Source organism: Sander vitreus, chromosome 14 (assembly GCF_031162955.1).
Source record: "Sander vitreus isolate 19-12246 chromosome 14, sanVit1, whole genome shotgun sequence".
Lineage (NCBI taxonomy): Eukaryota > Metazoa > Chordata > Actinopteri > Perciformes > Percidae > Sander > Sander vitreus.
In genome coordinates this window covers 21,460,677-21,470,418 of record NC_135868.1, presented here as the reverse complement: position 1 = coordinate 21,470,418, position 9,742 = coordinate 21,460,677, and positions in this window count along the sequence as shown.

Here is a 9,742-nt window from a genome sequence, read left to right as displayed (position 1 = left end):
TAGAATAAATGTAATTTGTTTTTCATTTGTGACCATGCTCCTTCCACTCTAACTCTGCTTCAAGATCAAAAGCACAGATTTGGCTCAAGGATCAGGAAAATATTTCTCTCTTATGTCACCCTGAACACCCAAGGTCCTCTGAAAAGAGAAGTTTGCTAATATAGTCACTGTACACAGAGACATTATTATTACTGACGTCTACCGATACTCAATGCCCACTGCTCTTGATTGTGTTATAACTGCTTTGTGAGTAAGTATATAAGTTATGTTTCTTCAGTAAAAGTCAGGGTCCCAGGGGCTCTGTCACCTTTCACCTGCTGCTTTCCATTAATACCTATTGGATCTGCTGACGTATGAGAGAAAATACCCTATATACAAAACACAGCTTGTGTAACCTGAAGAAGACACAGTTCCTGGTAGGACTGCATTGCACATCAATGATCCCAACCCTGATCACCATGGCAGGAAAATGGACTTTTACTGCACCCTGTTGGGCATGTTGTTTTACTGCAAGCGAGATCAATTGTCTCCACCCCCTTGCTAACATCCTGATCATTCAGTAAGGGTTTTTGTTCCAAATCACAACATGAATTTCTTTGATATCACTTTAAAAAAAAAAAAAAAACACTCACCCACTTCTCTTTACCAACAAGCAGCTCAGCACAACATGTAATCAAACGTACATTTAATCCAAAATACATGTATACAACACAAACACTTCTCGCACATCTCACGATAAACTCTTGTGTTAAAGGCTGACCACAAGCAAACCTATTTTAGACTTATTATATTATCTTTATTACTGTAATATAGAAGGGCACCTCTTTATAGCATGGGTTGTGTAACGTGAGGGTTCAGTATTTGATGGTGGATCACTCTTTATGAGAATAAACAGCAGGATGGAGACGGATGACTTTCTCAAGCGGTACTTTATTGAACACCATGTCAACAACAACACTACCTTGTTCGGACCTTCCACGTGACTGAACTAACCAATTAGAAGCGAGAACTTAGACTGAGGTAAACGTGAGGGAATCAGAGAGGCAGATTCAACAGAATATCCTGACTGTGTTAAATATGTAAACATGTAAAGTAAATTAACTCAAATATAAATTATATTAAATTCTGAGCCCTACAACTTTCAAATATGAATTAACTCCACTTCTAAACCTTACATTTGTGCTAACTGTATGGTACAAATGTTACGAAATCAATCAGAAATGCTATTCACAATATAAACGTAATTCCAGTTATGTTATACAAAACAAACATGTATAGGATAGCTAAAGATATAGCTATCAAACAGTGGCTGTCAACCTGTCTTATAAATGTCCAGTCATTATCTTCCAGGAGAACATTTGATCATGTGGACAGTGGTCATAAACTTTCAAACCTCCATGTATTTTTCTTTATGTGGATGTATCCTGTTGATGTATCAGATAGTGGTTCTATAATTGGTGGTTACTGTGTAGGCCTTTTGTGTTATTGTGGTGAAAGGTTTTTGACTTTCATAAAACATGAACACTGAGGCAATATGCAAGAGAGGACAACAAAGGCTGTATTTTCTGCTGAGGTTAAATGTTTTTAATGTTGACAGGCATCTAATGCTGCTATTCTACAGATCCATCAGATGAACTGTCCTTACCTTCTCACTGATATGTTAGTATTGAAATCGGCTGCCCTGCTGCAAAAATTATTTCCTCTTAAAGCTATAGTGCGTAGTTTCTGTCTCCCCCATGAGGAATTCTTCCGTTGCTAGTATGCGAGAAGGACACGGAGGATTAAAAACACATGATGGACTCTTTAGAAGACGTAATTATCTTCACTCGAGACACAATCTTCTGAACACAGCTATACTGAGTAAATACAAAGAGAGTTGTGTGGAGCTGATAGTCTTAATTAGCTTTGTAGCAACTCATTTGGCAATGGCTTGAATGTAACGGACGTTTATTAATGTCAAAAAGTTACGCACTAAAGCTTGAAGGGATGATAAAGATCTGAACTGAACTTTATATTTAGCGGATGTTAAACAGTAGCTAATGGCTTTTGGGAAGGTTAGGAGCCTTTACATTCAGATGAGTCCTATTTGAATGAATGAAATCATTGAAATCGCCCTTGCTGCCACCATATTGTCCTTGGAGTCACTCCACGTGTATGGAGCAGCCCCAGCCTGCCAGGAAATACAAAAATAAAAGTTAAAAGCTTGCAGACTTTTTTTTTAACCATCGCACAACTGACATCCCACACTTTAAATATGCTCTCTTCAGAGGCACTATTTGAGAGCAGATAAGCATCAAAGAGAGCAGGAAAGATAGAAGTAATAAAGATAATGATTTTAGATAATGGTTCACTCTTGGAGATAAGTAACTAAAGAGTGTGTTCATTGTTTTATTGTAGAATGTCAGAATGTGTGATTTAAACTTGTCAATTTGCCTTCTATTTCTACAAATAGACATACACTGCCTGTACTGTTTTATGTTACTGTCAACGTAACGAGACGTTGATGTCTATATAATCGAGAGGAATGCACATATCGGCATAAATAATAGAAACACAGCAGGAGCAGCAGAGATGACGCAGATCACAGAGCTTACGAGTCAACAGGCTGGCAGTGAACTGTGACTGTCCTCGTCTATTTTCTCCCATGGGACAGAGGCAGACATTCCAAGGGGTGGGTACACCACCCGCTCACAGTTTCCATTCTAAACATAAATAAACCCTCCCGGGAGCATAACCATACACAGTCAGCTATATGGACACTGTCATGACACCCCAGCTGCTCTTGCCTACATGTACGGTGTCACATGAAGAGTGAGTGTTTTGATATCATCACAACATCTGATGGATCACCAGAAATAATCCAAGCAACTCATTCAAGATATAGAGAGACATAACATTGGCGTCCATATGTTCTTTTGACCTGACTCGTAATGAGAGTCAAAATGACCTGTGGCAATCTGAGGCGACCTCTGGCTAAATCATTACACAGTCACACCACAGTGACCTCCAACGCGACACTGAGCACATGACTCATCATGAAGACAGGGCAACCAAATCACAGAGAGAGAGAGCTCAGTCTGAAATATAATTTAGATGCCAAACATATGTGTTTACGGTTGTTGACAAGGTTTCATTTTATTGCCGGTAATGACTGTTATAAAAAGGTAAAGTGATAATGGACTTGGTTTATACATTGGATTGCAGGAGGAAATTACACCTTACTACTGGACTTTGCCTTATGCTTTTATGATGATATGAACCGAGTTTGTATTGGTTTCTCCTGCTGGTTTCAAAAGTGAATATGATGATGTAAGCATGTGTGTGTATGTGTATCATAGCTGTCCTTTACTCTACTTTGTTTCCACATACCTGCTGCTGTCTACGTGGTTAACACACACTGTTCCACATGTACAGTAAGAACATACAGTACATTATTGATCTGGCCCATTTTTCTTTTTTTAACTTTGCCATCAGTCTGCAGAAAATTGCTTTCAATAAGAGGGCCATTCTCAACTATAGGTGCCAATGTCCAAATACAAAGGCTAGCAGTTTCCCAAAAGTCTTATGCTCAGTGCAAAGAGCTTAACACATTTGTTCTGAGCTGAAACTGATGAATTGTTGGCTGATCTGTTCATATGGTAGGTTATGTTATACTGGCTTCTGGCTGCAAACTTAAATTTGCAATTTTTTCTCATACCGTCTATCTGAATATACCTGTATCTGAAACGCTCAGTTTTTAGCCCCCCTCCCAAAAAAGCCCAGTCTGCTCTGATTGGTCAGTGTTTCCGGGTGTTCGTCATCTGCACTCTCTGCTCTCTGCACCGTCATCACAGCCGGGGCATGACTGTAACAGCACTGTAGCGGTACTTTCTAACTATAGTATAATTGTGACTAGGCCTGACGTCGCCAGGTTGGTTGTTGGTCGATTGGTTGGTCCATATGCTCTTGTATGACCAAATTCTCTTTGGTTGGACAATCGCTGGTGTTACTTTCATAAGAGTTTTGTTGAGTGTGGTTGCTATGATACAGAATATCCACGGAAGTACTTGGACTTGAACTAAGAGTTGAAGAACATTCTTCAACTCTTAGTGACCAGAAAAAAAATACCAAACATGCCACGCTCAGCGCAGAATAGACACTGCTGGTATTTGTATAGCATTAAAAACATATAGGGCATTAAAAACATATAGGGCATTAAAAACATATAGGGCCCTATCTTGCAGCGCGATGCAGCGCAGTGCAAAGCCAAGCCAGACACAAGTGTCTTTGCTAGTTTAAGATCGACGCAGTTGTCAATTTCCCATCCAGCGCCCACGTTGTTTAAATAGCAAACGCACGTGCGCCCATCTGTGCGCCCATGGACGTGCTGGTCTTACAGGGAGGTGTGTTCAGGTGCATTCTTGGCTTATCGCTATCTTGAGGCAGCGGGAAGTGATCGCGCCATTGACCAATAAAAAACCTGGTCTATAACGCAGCATTTCATTGTTACTTTAACAGCGCATTAGTAAAATGCGCGCGCACACTATGCTTGTTACAAACACAGGGACGCGCAGCAGCACACAAACAGGCAAAAGATTAAAAATAAAAAATATTACAATGTGAAAGCTCCAGATTTTCCACCGTGGTCAGAAAGAACAGGGAGACACTTTGTTTCTCTCACTATGACTCTAGAGTCGCTACTCGCTCCAAAGCTAATCACCGTCACTCTCTCACTTCTCCCTCGCTCCATCACCTACTCCCCACACACACACACAAACACACACACACACACACACGCCGGCTCGACGCACACACCAGCGCACAAGTATAAACATCAGGCCACTTACGTTATTTGCACTACAAAGAGTGTATATATTTGTTATTTATTTTTGGTATAGTGCTTAACAAGCATAATTTAATTCTGCCCAGTTGTGGCCTGTTGAGGTGGTTTGTTATTTGTATCGATCCACTATATAAATATAATATCTCCATACATGGCGTTTGATTGGAGGCGAGTCTCACTTTGTCCCACAGCAACATTAAAATAGTTTAGATTTGTGTACATTGTTTCTGTTAAAAACTGTATTGTATTAAGTGTCCATTTCATTATAATATTCAGATTTATCATAAATAATTGAACATGCACATGTATTTTAAGTTCCATTAAAGAGGGGTAGGTGGAGTCACATCTGAGCATTTCAAAATGTACTTGAAAGTAACGCAGTAGTTACTTTCTGAAGTAACTAGTTACTTTCATAATTTGTAACTGAATAACTAATTTGGTTACTTTTTGGAAGAAGTAACTAGTAACTGTAACTAATTACTTTCTAAAAGCAACTTGCCCAACACTGGTTACAGCCCTAGTTGTGACATCACAACAACCGTACGGAAGTACTGACGGCTCTTTTAAAGTCACCGCTTCTGAATACGCGCTGTGTGCAATGCTCTGTGAATTGAGCGTTTTGATACTTTCACAGTACTTATATAGTACCTAGACCTGCTTTATAATCACTAAAGACATGGAAGTCTTACTTTTTACAATATGGGACCTTTAATATTTTTATAGTTATGTAAATGTGGGTTGTAAGGGGGCGCTCCACCCTCCCAAATTTCCCTTCCATCATCCCCAAATTGATTCATAGACCTTTTCATAATAAACTGATCAAACCTGTATGAGCCAGCTAGTTACCAACTGTAATTCTCCATTAGACAAACTTGAAATTATATATGAGTTCAAGTAACGTCATGTAAGAAGGGTGCAGTAACCAGGAATTTGCGGTTATAGTTAATTGTCAAACCGGATTGAGCCGTGCACATCAACAATTTGTGTTGCCAATGTTTTCTTCCTGTTGCTATCGCTAAGCCACCTGCAGCACTTTTTTGTTTGTTTTGTCTGTGCATTGCAACACTGTCTCCTTTTCGTTCTCACATTTCTCCTGTTCCCAGTATTTCCCTTCTGAGGTGCCTGGAAATCCCTGGAGCTTCTCTGATATCTGCATCATTTCATCCAAATATCGCCTGCAGACCCGCAGCACTGTTGACATTAAAACACACACTTTGTGCTCTAGGTATCGCTCAGTGTGAGGTTTATATTATTACTCTATAGGCTTTTATAACATCTTCTTTTCCACGTTATGCACCGTGCTGTGCTGAGAACACAATAGAAAAGATATGAACTCTCCCATCACCACCCCCTGCTGTGAGATGAGACCCAAACCACCTTTCTTGACACTTTGACTCTACTCTGAAGTTTTCTCTGAATCTTTATGAGGCCCGGACAGTTAGCACTTAAAGCTGCAACATTTTATGTATTGAATATGTGGGGCCGAAACAGTGAAACATGTCTCTTTCCCAGCTCTTAAGATCCTTTGTATTCCTCTTATTCACCACTCGAAGCTGCTCCACGAGACAAATTCAGTTTATCAGCGTGACACCATTTGATTTCTAGGAACTGTAAAGCAGTTTGAGCCAACCACAGTACGACCTGTAGAATTCATAGCAGACCGACCGACAACATAAACACGGGGACGTCACCCGTCTGGGTGAAATGTCTCAATTCCAGTGAGGTAAGTCCATCCTGATAACAGTCAGGTTCAATGTTCCGTCACTCTTAAAAACATGGCTAAGAAATATGAACTTTGAAACAATCACCCCAGTTTCCCTAACATGGCGTAAACTTGCATTTTCACACCTTCCTCTCTGTGGGTTTCATTAGCAGGAGAGTAATATGGCAACAGTGATAGATCAAGTTTTCCAGTCAAGAAAAAGTGTCATTTACTAAAAACAAAATGTTGTGGCTGCAGAGCTTATTAAGACTCTTTCAAAGCCCCAACTCTGTGGACTACAACAACTTGTATCACACATGCATGCCATTTAAATGAGTGCCTAGGCTATTGGCAGGACAGATAACAGTCTAATGTAGATTTAGGATGAGGCTTGTGTGTTGAAACTAATCCATGGCACCTCATGCCCTGCAGATGAGTGCACTGTCATGCTACAAGCATCCACAAAGTCTCAGTGAAGTATGCAGTGACTGCTGCTGGTCTTACATTTGTCCGTTAAATGACAAATGACAGTGAGCTTTAAATGAACACAGAAATGCTTTGCGACAGAGTAAAGTTGCTTACTCAGTATGAAATGACTTGGATTTCTGCACGTAATGAGGGAAATTAACTCCACCCTCCATCATTAAACTTGTAAACATGCACACAAGTGATTCCTTCATTTCACCAGTTACCTGTACTTTTAGTGTACATGAAGGAAGGACTCTGTATGCCTCGTCTGAGTTCACAAATAACAATGTCCTAATGAGTCAAATAGAATTTAACTGCAATATGCGTGCTAATGAAAGGGTGCAGCTTTTGTTGCAAGTCAGAACACTTGTGTCAAGTACACTTTAAACAAACTTTTGTGTCCTCATGGCTGGGATCAGAGCCACATGTTGCCATGCCAAGCTGGCTCATGTACATGGAAACCATGTACAGTAGGTCACATTTAAATGTAAGCCTGTGGGTTTGAATGTAGCTTTTTATTTTACAATTTTATCACACAGACATAACAAATATCAGCTGGTTCAAACTTTTTTTGACACACAGTGACCCAGACAGGAAAGACCTGCTTCCCTGCTGGTTGAGTGTCTTCTCTGAAACGCACTTTGTGGGAAAAATACCTGCCCTCAAGGACACGAGGCACATGACAACTCCCCCTTCATCTACAACTCCCCTCACACCATTTCATGTGTTTGTGCCTTCATGCGTGTGTGTTAGTGTGTATCGCCCTCCCTACTGACTTTCCATCCCACCTATACCCTGCCGCTTGGCTGACATGACGCACACATAGCTCGACCTATTGGACGGCCTCTGCATTCACCGCATTGCTCTCTCAGCCTTTTGCACACTGTGTTTGGCAACAAATACACACAGTCATGAGACTCTGCTCACACACATATATACAATTACACATACACAATAAATATATCCCCTTGTACACAGAACAGCTGTCAGAAGTGTGACTTTAACAGCACAAAGTACCCCGACACACACTGTGACCCTGCTCGCGCTCATTTAGTCACAGCGCCACAGGCCAAATACAAAACATTATTTCATTAATTTAAATATCTCTTCCAAGTTACACCTGGGCTCACAGCTAGCTCCTTTGGGAATACACACCCAACTGTTTCACATGCTTTTTTCACTAGCGAAACTAAAAGAAATGGGACAGGTAAGGTGATCCATGAGAAAGTACCTTGTTGGATTCGGGTTAGGTCTCTCAGGGTGCAGAGTGTAGTGCATAGTCTTTGTCTTGTTGCAATAAAATGCAACAGAGTTTGGTTTCTAATCAAGTCCCCCTTGATTTACATGAACTTTGGGAGAAACAGCACATTCATTAGCCGTTAGCACACTGGGTGTATCTACTTACAAGCAATAACATGCAGCTTGTTTCTGGCTGAGATGCTCAAACAAGTGCTTAAATGATAAGCTGTGTGAAAACGGGGTGACAATTACAGGGCAAGGGTAAATGCCCCAATATCACAGTTGCACAAGAGAAGAAGTCACAAAGTCAGTCAACTGACTCAGTAAAGTTTGCTTTACAGCAATACTCATCTGAAGTTTGTCCAAAAGAGTTACCATTAGCTACTGCTGGTCATACCGACCAAGATGGGCTGCAGCTGCTAAATGCCTAAGTGTATTGAACCAAGTGTGTTTTATTGCTAATGAATATGACTTTTCAAGTACAAGAAATATTTCTTTTTTAAAATGTACGACAGTCTGTAATAGCAGCAAGAACTGCTAGAAATTTGGGTGACCTTTACCTATATTAGGCAGTTTCTCTTTATTTATTATTACAAATTATGTTGTGATTTATGCATCAGTGTAACAGTGATCTTTCCCTCCTGTGACTTTATTTTTATTACACTATGCTACCTTATTTCTCTTTTCCTCCTGAAACTGTACATCAACCTCTGTCCGTCTGTCTTGCAACAGTCCTTCCTCCCGTACGAAATGAGCCTTACAGACAGACAATATTGCCATTGGCAGATAGTCATATTTCAACAGGCACGCAACACTTTCCAACAGACCAGTAACTCTTTGCTTCGGAGACATTACAACACATCCTTTAAGTGTACTGAAATGAACTCAAAGTTGAGCAGACAACTGTCAGAGTGTGGCAACAGAGATGACGGAGTCTTAAGTAGTTGGACAGCGTTTTGTGTACATTTGTGTAATCGTTGCAGAGTAAAGCGGAAGAGACCTCCCCCCAAAAAGCTAAACATTGCGTGCAAAGGTTATCTGCTTGGATGTCGTTTAAATTTTTAATTTTAAATTTAACTGTTTAATACACACGTTGGGCTATTTGTTTTCCACAGTGATACTGTCACCTAAATTTACGAACACAACTTCAGCTGGGCCATAAAGTCTTATCTAATCTGCAGCATGTGGACACACATTGATTGATCCGTACCATTACGGACACCTAATGGTACCACACGTGCGTCTGGTCTGAACTTGAATGTACGGTTGGCAAGGTCAGGGTTCAACTATCACAAGTTCAATAATGCAGCTGGGAGAGATCCTTTAGATGTGGTATGTGTGTGTGTGTGTGTGTGTGTGTGTGTGTGTGTGTGTGTGTAAACAAATAGGTGCATACGCATTCAGCAGCGATAAAGCTGCATTGTTAATGTATGTTTAATCTAGGGGAGGCGGCAGATGTGTGCGCTCCTACCTGTGTGAGGCCTGTTGAAGTGGGTGTGAGGGTGGAAAGA